The sequence below is a fragment of the Aquarana catesbeiana genome, linkage group LG02, assembly GCF_042186555.1.
Source record: "Aquarana catesbeiana isolate 2022-GZ linkage group LG02, ASM4218655v1, whole genome shotgun sequence".
NCBI classification, from domain to species: domain Eukaryota; kingdom Metazoa; phylum Chordata; class Amphibia; order Anura; family Ranidae; genus Aquarana; species Aquarana catesbeiana.
This window is the reverse complement of record NC_133325.1, coordinates 129,360,251-129,375,348: the sequence shown is the minus strand read 5'-3', so window position 1 is coordinate 129,375,348 and position 15,098 is coordinate 129,360,251.

Sequence of the window (15,098 nt, the reverse complement as noted above, 5' to 3'; positions counted from 1 at the left end):
GCAAGTCCTCAATTGAGCAGCTGGTGGCAGTAGACAAGTAACTACCTGGAGCTTCTCCCTTCTTTTCTACTTCAAAGTTTTTATGATTTTGTTTTTTGTACATGAAAAGGAGCAGCTGTGCCCACAAAATGCAGTCACTGTGCCCATCATATGCAGCCTCTGTCTTCATCATATCTAGCCTCTGTGGCCATCATATGCAGCCTGTGCCAATCATATCCAGCCTCTGTGGCCATCATATGCAGCCTGTGCCCATCATATCCAGCCTCTGTCCCCTTCATATGCAGCCTCTGTCCCCTTCATATGCAGCCTCTGTCCCCATCATATGCAGCCTCTGTTCCCATCATATGCAGCCTCTGTTCCCATCATATGCAGCCTCTGTTCCCATCATATGCAGCCACTGTAACCCCCCCCCCCCGCTCGCCATCTGACCAGCACTTACCCTATCCTGGGGGTGGGTCAGGCAGTGGGTGACGGCGGCGAGCTGTGGGACATGCAGTGGGTCAGGCGACAGCTCCTGCATCCTCCATGCTTCTCTTTCCTCCCGTGCATCTCTTCTTCCATTCCGTTAGGTGTCTAATCGGAGCACCTGTGCCTTCAGCCAATCAGGTGACGGGTATTAGATCCGCACCTCCTGATTGGCTGAGAGGTGGTTCAGTGTTAGAAAAACAAATATTCATTTGCTTTTCTAACACACCTGGGTGGAGTGCGAGTGCAATGCTATGCGCTCCAAGTCCACCTTTTTTGAAGCCTATTAGAGCATATGGCTCTAATTCGGTGCTTCAAAAAAACACCCCCACCGCTGGAATTCAGGCGCCTGGCGTCCAAAAATGGGCCGCATGCCTGAATAGGGGGTGGCTACAGCAGCCATGGATAGATTCATGCTATGCATGAATCTATCCATTCTACACAGAGGGGGGTGGCGTGAAAGAGGGGGCAGCGCCCGTGCGGCCTTAATGGACGTACCGCCACTGGAAAGGAGGGGTACTTTGTCCCAGTGTTCTGCATTTTAAATAGTGGATTAATACTAGAGTTTATACTAGAGTGTGACTCATTTGTGAACTTCATTCCATGTAGAACCTGAATTAAGGGAGTTCTAGAGAACATCAGATCATGGGCGTCCACAGAACCTTCTTCGGGGGGGGGCATATTTTAAGGTCACCCATGCTCCACCCCTTTTTGATAATGTCATGAAGGGGAGGGGCTTAGTTATTATCACAAAAAGCGCAGGAATGTGCCCATCAATTGCAGCCTCACTGTGCCCATCAAATGTGACCTGTACAGTACAGAGGGTGTATAGTATGTGTATATAGAGGGGGTGGATGGTATTAATTTATATAAGAAGGAAGGTGGGTGTATATAGCTGTATACAGGACAGAAGATGTATATCTGCAGTCAGTGATGATGGAGGAAGGTCTCTATATACAGGAAGGAAGGTCTGTATATACAGCTATAGATACACTCACCTTCCTTCCTGTATATAGAGACCTTCCTCCCATCTCCCGACTGCATCTCTGGAGCTCAGAAACAGTGATCTTTCTGGTCATCCCAAACGTCTTCCATTTAAGGATTATGGAGGCCACTGTGCTCTTAGGAACCTTAAGTGCAGCAGAAATGTTTTTGTAACCTTGGCCAGATCTGTGCCTTGCCACAATTCTGTCTCTGAGTTCTTCAGGCAGTTCCTTTGACCTCATGATTCTCATTTGCTCTGACATGCACTGTGAGCTGTAAGGTCTTATATAGACAGGTGTGTGGCTTTCCTAATCAAGTCCAATCAGTATAATCAAATGCTGCTGGACTCAAATGAAGGTGTAGAATTATCTAAAGGATGTTAAGAAGAAATGGACAGCACCTGAGTTAAATATATGAGTGTCACAGCAAAGGGTCTGAATACTTAGGACCATGTGATATTTCAGTTTTTCTTTTTTAATGAATCTGCAAAAATGTCAACAAGTCTGTGTTTTTCTGTCAATATGGGGTGCTGTGTGTACATTAATGAGGAAAAAAAATGAACTTAAATGATTTTAGCAAATGGCTGCAATATAACAAAGAGTGACAGATTTAAGGGGGTCTGAATACTTTCCGTCCCCACTGTACATCACCTGTCTTGTATACAGCTATATACACCCACCTTCCTTCCTGTATTCCTCCATCATCACTGATTGCAGATATACATAATCTGTTCTGTATGCAGCTATATATACAGGACAGATGATGTATATCTGCAGTCAGTGATGATGGAGGAATACAGTAAGGAAGGTGGGTGTATATAGCTGTATACAGGACGGGACAGATGATATGATCTTTCCAGCAATATCTGTTCCACTTCCAACTTTCCAATATATATGTTCCTCCTAATGTAACTGTTGTTACCTGTGGTTCTTCACTGCTGAAAGGTATGCCACTTGACTTCAGGATTTCCTGTGATGAGGCCTAGCCCTAGACAACGACGAGTTCTCCTTGCTTCCTCCTCCTCCAGTCCTCTGTAAGTGTTTCTACACCACTCCAGTCCACTTGAGTGGGCCGCGCCAGCCAGATCTATATCTGACAATTTGCACTCTGCACAGGGACTGGAGGCTGGAGCCAAGCGGCCAAGCCATTACATCGGATGATCGGTGGTGAGGGAGGGACGATCGGAGAGCAACAGCCAGCATTCACTCAGCAGAGTCTGTGACAGCTGCGGCGGACCCTTGCCGATTTCGGGGGGGGGGGGGGGGGGGGGGGCTCTGCCCCCCCTTGCCCCTACCTGTGGACGCCCATGCATCAGATCTGAAATTCTGAGTTGATGGAATAGACATCCAGCTGTGGCCAAAACTTCTGAGAACGACACAAATATTAATTTCCACAAAATCCACTGCTTCAGTGTTTTTTGATCTTTTTGTCTGATGTTACTATGGTACACTAAAGTATATTTCCATAAGTGTCAATTCACTAACTTTACCGTATGCATTCAGGGTATCATATTACTAATTTGCATAAATGATCGCATGCGGTAAATAAAGTCCAATTAAAAAAAATTAAAAATAACGGTTATGCGGTATTTACCGAAAAAAAAAATCTGCCGGTAAATATTGTACAAGAAGCTCTTAAGTCCAATTCACAAACGGACCACAGAGTAAATAAGAAGGCGTTAATTACCACCAGGGTTTTGATGGCGGTATCACATGTGGTATTTGTCAAAAAGCAGCCTGGGGGTCGGGGGTTCCCCAGGCTGTTTTTGACAAATATCTGGTTGCTAAGCAGCAGGCCGGGAAGCCGGCCGCCACGTCCTTAATAACAGATTACTCATCACCTGTCAGTGGGCTTCCTCACTAACAGCTGATGGTAAAAAATAAGCCAACAGTTAAAAATTATGAAAAAAAAACAGCGTGGAGGTTCCCTCCCCCCAGTCCATACCAGGCCCTTTGGGGGTCTCAACCCTGTCCGCCAAAATGTAAAAAAATAGTGGGCCCCCCAAAATCCATACCAAACCCTTATATGTGCATGCATCCTGGCAGGTCAGGAAAGGGGGTGGTGAGCGAGCGGGACAGGGGGAGCTCTCCCACCCACGCCGAAGCACCTTGTCACCATGTTGATGGGGACAAGGGCCTCACCCCCACATCCATGGCCGGTGGTTGTGGGGGTCTGCAGGCATGGGGCTAATTGGAATCTGGAAGCCCTCTTTAAGAAGGGTGCCCCCAGATCCCAAACCCCCACCCCCCCAATGTGAATGAGTATCAGGTACATAGTACCCCTACTCATTCACCAAAAAAGTGTCAAAAAGTAATAAAAACACAGACAGCATTTGACAATTCCTTTATTAAAAATAGTTTCCTCTGATGTAGTGTAGTGTAGCGTTTCTACACCACTCCAGTCCACTTGAGTGGGCCGCGCCATCCAGATCTATATCTGACAGTTTGCACTCTGCACAGGGACTGGAGGCTGGAGCCAAGCGGCCAAGCCATTACATTGGATGATCGGCAGTGAGGGAGGGAGGGACGATCGGAGAGCAACAGCCAGCAGTCACTCAGCAGAGTCTGTGGCAGCTGCGGCGGACCCTTGCCGATTTCAGGGGGGGGCACTGCCCCCCTTGCCCCTACCTGTGGAGGCCCATGCATTAGATCTGAAATTCTGAGTTGATGGAATAGACATCCAGCTGTGGCCAAAACTTCTGAGAATGACACAAATATTAATTTCCACAAAGTCCACTGCTTCAGTGTTTTTAGATCTTTTTGTCTGATGTTACTATGGTACACTAAAGTATATTTCCATAAGTGTCAATTCACTAACTTTACCGCATGCATTCAGGTTATCATATTACTCATTTGCATAAATTATCGCATGCGGTAAATAAAGTCCAATTTAAAAAAATAAAAAATAACGGTTATGCGGTATTTACCAAAAAAAAAAAATCTGCCGGTAAATATTGTACAAGAAGCTCTTAAGTCCAGTTCACAAACGGACCACAGAGTAAATAGGAATGCGTTAATTACCACCAGGGTTTTGATGGCGGTATCACATGTGGTATTTGTCAAAAAGCAGCCTGCGGGTCGGGGGTTCCCCAGGCTGTTTTTGACAAATATCTGGTTGCTAAGCAGCGGGCCGGGAAGCCGGCCGCCACGTCCTTAATAACAGATTACTCATCAGCTGTCAGTGGGATTCTCCACTAACAGTTGATTGTAAAAAAAAAAGCCAACAGTTAAAAATTATGAAAATAAACCAGCGTGGGGGTTCCCCCCCACAGTCCATACCAGGCCCTTTGGGGGTCTCCCTGTCCGCCAAAATGTAAAAAAAAAAATAGTGGGCCCCCCAAAATCCATACCAAACCCTTATCTGTGCATGCATCCTGGCAGGTCAGGAAAGGGGGTGGTGAGCGAGCGGGACAGGGTAAGCTCTCCCACCCACGCCGAAGCACCTTGTCACCATGTTGATGGGGACAAGGGCCTCACCCCCACATCCATGGCCGGTGGTTGTGGGGGTCTGCAGGCATGGGGCTAATTGGAATCTGGAAGCCCCCCCCCCAATGTGAGTATCAGGTACATAGTACCCCTACTCATTCACCAAAAAAGTGTCAAAAAGTAATAAAAACACAGACAGTTTTTGACAATTCCTTTATTAAAAATAGTGTCCTCTGATGTAGTGTAAACCCACCGTCAATCACACCGCCCGCCTGACCCTCCCACCATCAGTGAAGGCTGGCTGTCTACCCTTGTGATGTTACGGATTGGTGCATGCTGGGTTAGTGACGTCACAAGGGGTGGGACCACCAGGTGATGTAACCAGGTGGCCCCGCCCCCTACCTATATAAAAAATGTCAGACGACAGAGCCTGCAATAGGCAGCCAGCCTTTATCAACGCCGGGAGTGGCAGCCAGGTTCCCGGCCCGCTGCTTAGCATTCAGCATTGTCAAAAAACAGCCTGGGGGTCCTCCGATCCCCAGGCAGTTTTTTTGACAAATCCTGCTCTGCTCCTTAGCAACCAGGTCAATGCGGTAAATTACTGCATTAACCACTTCCCTACCCGCCCATTGTCATATGACGTCCGCAGATAGGATCTCCCATCCTGGGCGGGCGTCATATGATGTCCTCGGCTTCCCGGCGGTATAGGGGACGTGCACGCCCGCCATGTCCCCGGGGAGCGATGCACGTGCCTGGTAGCCGCGATGTCCGCCGGGCACTCACGATCGCTCGTTACAGAGCAGGCCCGTGGATCTGTGTGTGTAAACACACAGATCCACGTCCTGTCAGGGGAGACATACTAAGTATGAACACCGATCGGTCTCCTCCCCTAGTCAGTCCTCTTCCCCAGTTAGAATCACTCCCTAGGTAACACATTTAACCCGTTGATCGCCCCCTAGTGTTAACTCCTTCCCTGCCAGAGACATTTATACAGTAATCAGTGCATATTTATAGCACTGATCGCTGTATAACTGTCAGTGGTCCCAAAATAGTATAAAAAGTGTCCGATATGTCTACCGCAATGTCACAATCACGATAAAAATCACAAATCGCCGCTATTACTAGTAAAAAAAATAATAATAAAAATTCCATAAATCTATCACCTATTTTGTAGGCGCTATAACTTTTGCACAAACCAATCAATATACGCTTATTGCGATTTTTTTACCAAAAATATGTAGAAGAATACATATCGGCCTAAACTGAGGAAAAAAATGTTTTTTTTTTTTTCTAAATTTGGGAAATTTATTATAGCAAAAAGTAAAAACTATTGTGTTTTTTCAAACTTGTCGCTCTTCTTTTGTTTATAGCGCAAAAAATAAAAACCGCAGAGGTGATCAAATACCACCAAAAGAAAGCTCTATTTGTGGGGGAAAAAATGATAAAAATTTGGGTACAGTGTTGCATGACCGCGCAATTGTCATTCAAAATGTTACAGCGCTAAAAACTGAAAATTAGCCTGGGCAGGAAGGGGGTGAAAATGCCCTGTATTGAAGTGGTTAAATAATGCGGTAATTACCGCTAAATCAAACACATACCGCATTTGGTATTTAACAGTAAATTCTTAGTGAATTGAACTTTCAAAACTGATTTACCACATGCGGTATTTTACCGCACTTTATTTGCCGTTATTTAAGTGAATTGACCCCAAAGGCTTTTATTGACAATTACATTAAGTTTGTGCAAAGAGTCAATATTTGCAGTGTTGACACTTCTTTTTCAAGACCTCTGCAATTCGCCCTGGCATTTATCCAATCAACTTCTGAGGCACACCCTGACTAACGGCAGTCCATTCTTGCATAATCAATGCTTGGAGTTTGTCAGAATTTGTGGGTGTTTTTTTGTTTACCCGCCTCTTGAAGATTGACCACAAGTTCTCAATGGGATTAAGGTCTGGGGAGTTTCCTGGCCATGGATCCAAAATTTTGATGTTTTGTTCCCCAAGCCACTTAGTTATCACTTTTGCTATATGGCAAGGTGCTCCATCATGCTGGAAAAGGCATTGTTTGTCACCAAACTGTTCTTGGATGGTCGGATGAAGTTGCTCTCGGAGGATGTTTTTGTATCATTCTTTATTCATTTACTGTGTTCTTAGGAAAAATTGTGAGTGACTCCACTTCCTTGGCTGAGAAGCAACCCCACACATGAATGGTCTCAGGATGCTTTACTGTTGGCATGAGACAGGACTGATGGTAGCGCTCACCTTTTCTTCTCCAGACAAGGTTTTTTCCAGATGCCCCAAACAATCGGAAAGTCGATTTATCAGAGAAAATTACTTTACCCCATTCCTCAGCAGTCCAATCCCTGTACCTTTTGCAGAATATCAGTTTTTCTCTGATGTTTTTCCAGAAGAGAAGTGGCTTCCTTGCTGCCCTTCTTGACACCAGGCCATCCTCCAAAAGTCTTCGCCTCACTGTGCGTGCAGATGTACTCACACCTGTCTGCTGCCATTCCTGAGCAAGCTCTGCACTGGTGGTGCCCCGATCGCGCAGCTGAATCAACAGTAGGAGATGCTCCTGGCGAGTGGCAGCTGGTCCCCATTTTTTTGGGGGGGCGGCAAACAAACCTGTCCCCCTCACCCCCCCCATCGCCCGACCGATCGATCTCTCGCCAGGCCGCCAGCCCTGCACTTCCCTCATCCAGGTCATGGCTTGGCAGCTTCCCCCCTGCATCTCCTCCCGAGACCCAGCAGTCGCTTATCGTCCCAGTAACTGGGTCTCAGGACCCTCTTCAGATTGGCCGGGAGGAGAAACAGGAAGACATTAGCGAATATTAATTCGCTACTGTCACACAAGTGGGTGAGCCCACCCTTTTTTAAGCCAATTAGAGCCTCAGGCTCTAATCATGTGCTTTAAAAAAAAAAAAAAAAAAATTGAAATCCATGCATCCGGTGCCCTGCATGGAGATTAGGGGCTGGGCGCATGGATTAGGGGGGGCAGCGCCCCTTATGAGCGGCCGCCACTGGACTTTTTTGGATGCCCTGAGGCCTTCTTCACAACAATTGAACCTCTCTTCTTGAAGTACTTGATGATCCAATAAATCAGTGGTTCTCAACCTTGTCCTCAAGTACCCCCAACAGGCCGTGTTTTGGGAATTTCAATTAGATAAAATAGCTGTCCAAAATACCAAATTGACTCTGATTTAAAGCACCTGTGCAAGATAAAGGAAAACCTGCAAACATGGCCTGTTTGAGGTACTTGAGGACAGGGTTGAGAACCACTGCGATAAATGGTTGATTTAGGTGCAATCTTATTAGCAGCAATAGCCTTGCCTGTGAATCCCTTTTTGTGCAAAGCAATGATGACTGCACGTGTTTCCTTGCAGGTAACCATGTTTATCAGAGGAAAAACAATGATTTCAAGTACCACCCTTCTTTTAAAGCTTCCAGTTTGTTATCCTAATAGCATTACAGAGTGATTTCCAGCCTTGTCCTTGTCAACACTGACACCTGTGTTAACGAGGGAATGACTGACATGAGGTCAGCTGGTCCTTTTGTGGCAGGGCTGAAATCCAGTGGAAATGTTTTTTTTTTTTTTTGGGATTAACCACTTAACAACCGGCCCATAGCCGAATGACGGCTACAGGGCGGTTTCTTAACTCTGGGAGGGCGTACAGTGACGTCCTTCCAGAATTCCGCTCTCGCGCGCCCCCTGGGGCGCGCACCCGAGAACATCCGTGACCGCTGGCTACAGAGGACTGAGAGCTGATCGCGGCCGTTTACCATGTGATCGCTCAGTCAAATGACAGAGCGATCACATGTAAACAAACCGGCGTCATGTCATGACGCCGGTTCCTCTATCCCCTCTCTGTACCAATCGGTACAGAGGGGGAGGGATCGGATGGCAGCATCGCTGTGGGCTGGATGTGTAATGCCCTTAGAGCTGCTCTGTGACATGTGCAGTCACATCCATCCATCCATGATCAGCCATCCCTCCATGCTCAGAAATACCCTGTGCAAATCTCTGCAATTCCCTGTGCAATACTCTGCAATTCCCTGTGCAATACTCTGTGCAATACTCTGCAATTCTCTGCAATTGACTTTGTGCGGGGATATCTGAATGATGCCTGCAGCTACAGGCATTATTCAGATATCAGCTTTTTCAGCCGGCGATCGCCTGCACCATAAGAACGATCATAGCAGCTGTTCCGCTGCTTGATCGTTCTTACGGGAGGCGAAAGGGGACGCCCCCCTCCCGCCACCCTCCGGTGCTTCTACCAACTCACCTCTACGATCGAAGCCAGGATCGTTTTTTTTTTTTTTTTTTTTTTTATTATTTCAGGCTTCCCAGCCTAGAGGTGAAACGTGGGGTCTTACTGACCCCATATCTCACTGTAAAGAGGACCTGTCATGCCATATTCCTATTACATTTTTGTTTACATTCCTTGTAATAGGAATAAAAGTGAACAAAAAAAAATTTTTTTGGAAAAAAGTGTCAAACTAAAATAAAGTAAAATGAACAATAAAAAAAAATTTAAAAATTTTGAAAGCGCCCCTGTGCCCGCATGCAGAAGCGAATGCATATGTAAGTCCCGCCCACATATTAAAAACAGTGTTCAAACCACACATGTGAGATATTGCTGCGATCGGTAGAGCGAGAGCAATAATTTTGGCCCTAGACCTCCTCTGTAACTCAAAACATGTAACCATGGTGGATTTTTAAGTAGCGAAGTTTGGCGCCATTCGACGAGCGTGTGCAATTTTGAAGGGTGACATGTTAGGTATCTATTTACTCAGCATAACTTCATCTTTCACATTATGCAAAAACATTGGGCTACCTTTACTGTTTTTTTTTTTTTTTAAAGCACAAAACTTTTTTTCCCAAAAAAAACGCGTTCGAGAAATTGCTGCGCAAATACCGTGCGAGATAAAAAGTTGCAACAACCGCCATTGTATTCTCTAGGGTCTTTGCTAAAAAAAACATATATAATGTTTTGGAGTTCTATGTCATTTTCTAGCAAATAAATGATGATTTTTACATGTAGGAGAGAAATGTCAGAATTGGCCTGGGTGCTCGAGAACGCCTGAAGGTGCTCCCCTGCATGTTGGGCCTCTGTATGTGACCACGCTGTGTAAAAGTCTCACACATGTGGTATCTCTGTACTCGGGAGTAATAGCAGAATGTGTTTTGGGGTGTAATTTGTGGTATGCATATGCTGTGTGTGAGAAATAACCTGCTAATATGACAATTTTGTGAAAAAAAAAAAGAAAAAAAAAATCTTGATTTTGCAAAGAATTGTGGGAAAAAATGACAACTTCAAAAAACTCATCATGCATCTTTCTAAATACCTTGGAATGTCTTCTTTCCAAAAAGGGGTCATTTGGGGGGAATTTATACTTTTCTGGCATGTTAGGGTCTCAAGAAATTAGATAGGCCGTCAGTAATTCAGGTTTGATCAATTTTCAGATATTGGCACCATAGCTTTTGGACTCTATAACTTTCACAAAGACCAAATAATATACACCAATTTGTACTTATTTTTACCAAAGATATGTAGCAGTATAAATTTTGGCCAAAATGTATGAAGAAAAATTACTAATTTGCTAAATTTTATAACCAAGAAAAATTCATTTTTTTTACCGAATTTTCAGTCTCTTTTCTTTTATAGCGCAAAAAATAAAAAACCCAGCGCTGATTAAATACCACCAAAAGAAAGCTCTATTTGTGTGAAAAAAAGGACAAAAATTTCATATAGGTACAGTGTTGCATGACTGAGAAATTGTCATTCAAAATGTGAGCGCACTGCCACCGATCCCATCTCCCCCCTTTCTCCCTCTTACCAGCTCTGCCATGAGATGTAAAATGTATTGAAGTATTAAAAAATTGTTTTAACACATTTCAAAATGTTTGTTTACATTTATTTAAAAGTGTGTGTCTGTATATATGTCTATATACCCACACACACGTGTGTGTTTGAGTTTTGGGGTGCACACCCTAATCCAATAGGCTGCGCACGCCTATGATATACATATATATACACACACAGGGCTTTTGTTCTCAGAGAATAGGTGCAGGAACCCACCCTTCCCAGTCAACTCCCCACACCCAACCCCTTCTGCCCCCAATTCTGCCTCCAATCCTGCCATTCCTCTGGAAAGAGAAGTAAAGTGATGCCAAATAATGGGGGTGGTCAAGGTTCACCTCCTCCCCCCTGTTCAAAGCCCACCTCCCCCCCTGCCCTATTTGCAGCTCACCTTCTCTCACCCCCTCCCCAGTTCACCTCCCCCCATCCACAGCTCACAATCCCCCCATCCACAGCTCACAATCCCCCCCATTCACAGCTCACAATCCCCCCCATTCACAGCTTACAATCCCCCCCATCCACAGCCCACCCCCTTCATCCAAAGCTTAATCTCTCAAATACTGTAGCTGTTGACTTCTTTAAATATATGGACACTTACCTGTCCAGGGAGCCCAGGATGTCGGCACCCAGCCGATCTCCACTATGGGAACCCAGCAGTGAAGCCTTTTCGGCTTCACGGCCAGTTCCCTACTGTGCATGCGCGAAGCACGCTGCACTTTCTAATTGGCCTGGCGGCGGAGGAAGGGGGCCGAACTTCCAAGGGATGGCGCCGCAGCGAGCTGTCAAAAAACAGGTACCCGTTCTCCCTCCCCTTTGAAAGGTGCCAAATGTGGCACCGGAGGGGGGGAGGAAGCGAATACGCAGGGGTTCCACTTTTGGGTGGAACTCCGCTTTAATGTCCTCCTCCTCCATCTCCCTTCTGTCCTCCTCCCTCTTCCTTCTGTCCTCCTCCTCCCTCTTCTTTCTGTCTTCCTCCTCCCTCCTCCATCTGTATTACTCCTCCCTCTTCCTTCTGTATTCCTCCTCCCTCTTCCTTCTGTCTTCCTCCTCCCTCTTCTTTTTCTTCTCCTCCAACATCTTTCTGCACTGATCTATCCTGTCTCCGTAATCCTCCATCCTCTTTCTGTACTCCTCCATCCACTTTATGTACTCCTCATCCGATCTTGTTCTGTCATCCTCCTCCCTCCTTTTTATGCTCTCCTCTTCCCTCCACTTTCTGTCTTCCTCCTCCTTCCACCTCTCTCTGTGCTCCTCCTTCTTCTTTCTGCACTCCTCCATCCACTTTTTGTGCTCCTCCCACTTCTTTCTGTACTCCTCCCCCTTGTTTCTGTACACCTCTATCATCTTTCTGTGCCGCTCCTCCCTCTGTTTTCTGTCTTCCTCCTCCCTGCCACCGATCCCATCCATCCCCTCACCCAGCACTGCCACCGATCCCATCCATCCCCCCACCCAGCACTGCCACCGATCCCATCCATCCCCCCACCCAGCACTGCCACCGATCCCATCCACCCCCCCCACCCAGCACTGCCACCGATCCCATCCACCCCCCCCACCAAGCACTGCCACCGATCCCATCCATCCCCCCCACCCAGTACTGCCACCGATCCCATCCATCCCCCCACCCAGCACTGCCACCGATCCTATCCATCCCCCCACCCAGCACCGCCACCGATCCCACCCATCCCCCCACCCAGCACTGCCACCAATCCCGCCCATCCCCCCACCCAGCACTGCCACCGATCCCATCCACCCCCCCCCAGCACTGCCACCGATCTCATCCATCCCCCCACCCAGCACTGCCACCGATCCCATCCAACCCCCCCACCCAGCACTGCCACCGATCCCATCCATCCCCCCCACCCAGCACTGCCACCGATCCCATGCTGCACTTTCTAATTGGCCTTGCGGCGGAGGAAGTAGGAGGGGGGCCAAACTTCCAAGGGATTGCGCCGCAGCGCCGTCTCCCGGAAGTGGGGACAGGGAGCTGTCAAAAACAGGTACCCGTTCCCCCCTCCTCTTTGAAAGGTGCCAAATGTGGCACCGGAGGGGGGGAGGAAGCGAATAAGCAGGGGTTCCACTTTTGGGTGTAACTCCGCTTTAATGTCCTCCTCCTCCCTTCTCTCCTCCTCCCTCTTCCTTCTGTCTTCCTCCTCCCTCTTCCTTCTGTCTTCCTCCTCCCTCTTCCTTCTGTCTTCCTCCTCCCTCTTCTTTTTACATTCCTCCTCCCTCTTCTTTTTACAGGGAGCTGTCAAAAACAGGTACCCGTTCCCCCCTCCCCTTTGAAAGGTGCCAAACGTGGCACCGGAGGGGGGGAGGAAGCGAATAAGCAGGGGTTCCACTTTGGGGTGGAACTCCGCCTTAATGTCCTCCGCCTCCTCCTCCCTTCTCTCCTCCTCCCTCTTCCTTCTGTCTTCCTCTTCCCTCTTCCTTCTGTCTTCCTCCTCCCTCTTACGTCTGTCTTCCTCCTCCCTCTTCTTTTTACACTCCTCCTCCCTCTTCTTTTTACAGGGAGCTGTCAAAAACAGGTACCCGTTCCCCCCTGCCCTTTGAAAGGTGCCAAATGTGGCACCGGAGGGGGGGAGGAAGCGAATAAGCAGGGGTTCCACTTTTGGGTGGAACTCCGCTTTAATGTCCTCCTCCTCCTCCATCTCCCTTCTCTCCTCCTCCCTTCTGTCCTCCTCCCTCTTCCTTCTGTCCTCCTCCTCCCTCTTCTTTCTGTCTTCCTCCTCCCTCTTCCTTCTGTATTCTTCCTCCCTCTTCCTTCTGTCCTCCTCCTCCATCTCCCTTCTGTCCTCCTCCCTCTTCCTTCTGTCCTCCTCCTCCCTCTTCTTTCTGTCTTCCTCCTCCCTCCTCCATCTGTATTACTCCTCCCTCTTCCTTCTGTCTTCCTCCTCCCTCTTCCTTCTGTCTTCCTCCTCCCTCTTCTTTTTACACTCCTCCTCCCTCTTCTTTTTCTTCTCCTCCAACATCTTTCTGCACTGATCTATCCTGTCTCCGTAATCCTCCATCCTCTTTCTGTACTCCTCCATCCACTTTATGTACTCCTCATCCGATCTTGTTCTGTCATCCTCCTCCCTCCTTTTTATGCTCTCCTCTTCCCTCCACTTTCTGTCTTCCTCCTCCTTCCACCTCTCTCTGTGCTCCTCCTTCTTCTTTCTGCACTCCTCCATCCACTTTTTGTGCTCCTCCCACTTCTTTCTGTACACCTCTATCATCTTTCTGTGCCACTCCTCCCTCTGTTTTCTGTCTTCCTCCTCCCTGCCACCGATCCCATCCATCCCCTCACCCAGCACTGCCACCGATCCCATCCATCCCCCCACCCAGCACTGCCACCGATCCCATCCATCCCCCCACCCAGTACTGCCACCGATCCCATCCACCCCCCCCACCCAGCACTGCCACGATCCCATCCACCCCCCCACCAAGCACTGCCACCGATCCCATCCATCCCCCCCACTCAGTACTGCCACCGATCCCATCCATCCCCCCACCCAGCACTGCCACCGATCCCATCCATCCCCCCACCCAGCACTGCCACCGATCCTATCCATCCCCCCACCCAGCACCGCCACCGATCCCACCCATCCCCCCACCCAGCACTGCCACCAATCCCGCCCATCCCCCCACCCAGCACTGCCACCGATCCCATCCACCCCCCCCCCCCAGCACTGCCACCGATCTCATCCATCCCCCCGCCCAGCACTGCCACCGATCCCATCCAACCCCCCCACCCAGCACTGCCACCGATCCCATCCATCCCCCCCACCCAGCACTGCCACCGATCCCATGCTGCACTTTCTAATTGGCCTTGCGGCGGAGGAAGTAGGAGGGGGGCCAAACTTCCAAGGGATTGCGCCGCAGCGCCGTCTCCCGGAAGTGGGGACAGGGAGCTGTCAAAAACAGGTACCCGTTCCCCCCTCCTCTTTGAAAGGTGCCAAATGTGGCACCGGAGGGGGGGAGGAAGCGAATAAGCAGGGGTTCCACTTTTGGGTGTAACTCCGCTTTAATGTCCTCCTCCTCCCTTCTCTCCTCCTCCCTCTTCCTTCTGTCTTCCTCCTCCCTCTTCCTTCTGTCTTCCTCCTCCCTCTTCCTTCTGTCTTCCTCCTCCCTCTTCTTTTTACATTCCTCCTCCCTCTTCTTTTTACAGGGAGCTGTCAAAAACAGGTACCCGTTCCCCCCTCCCCTTTGAAAGGTGCCAAACGTGGCACCGGAGGGGGGGAGGAAGCGAATAAGCAGGGGTTCCACTTTGGGGTGGAACTCCGCTTTAATGTCCTCCGCCTCCTCCTCCCTTCTCTCCTCCTCCCTCTTCCTTCTGTCTTCTTCCTCCCTCTTCCTTCTGTCTTCCTCTTCCCTCTTCCTTCT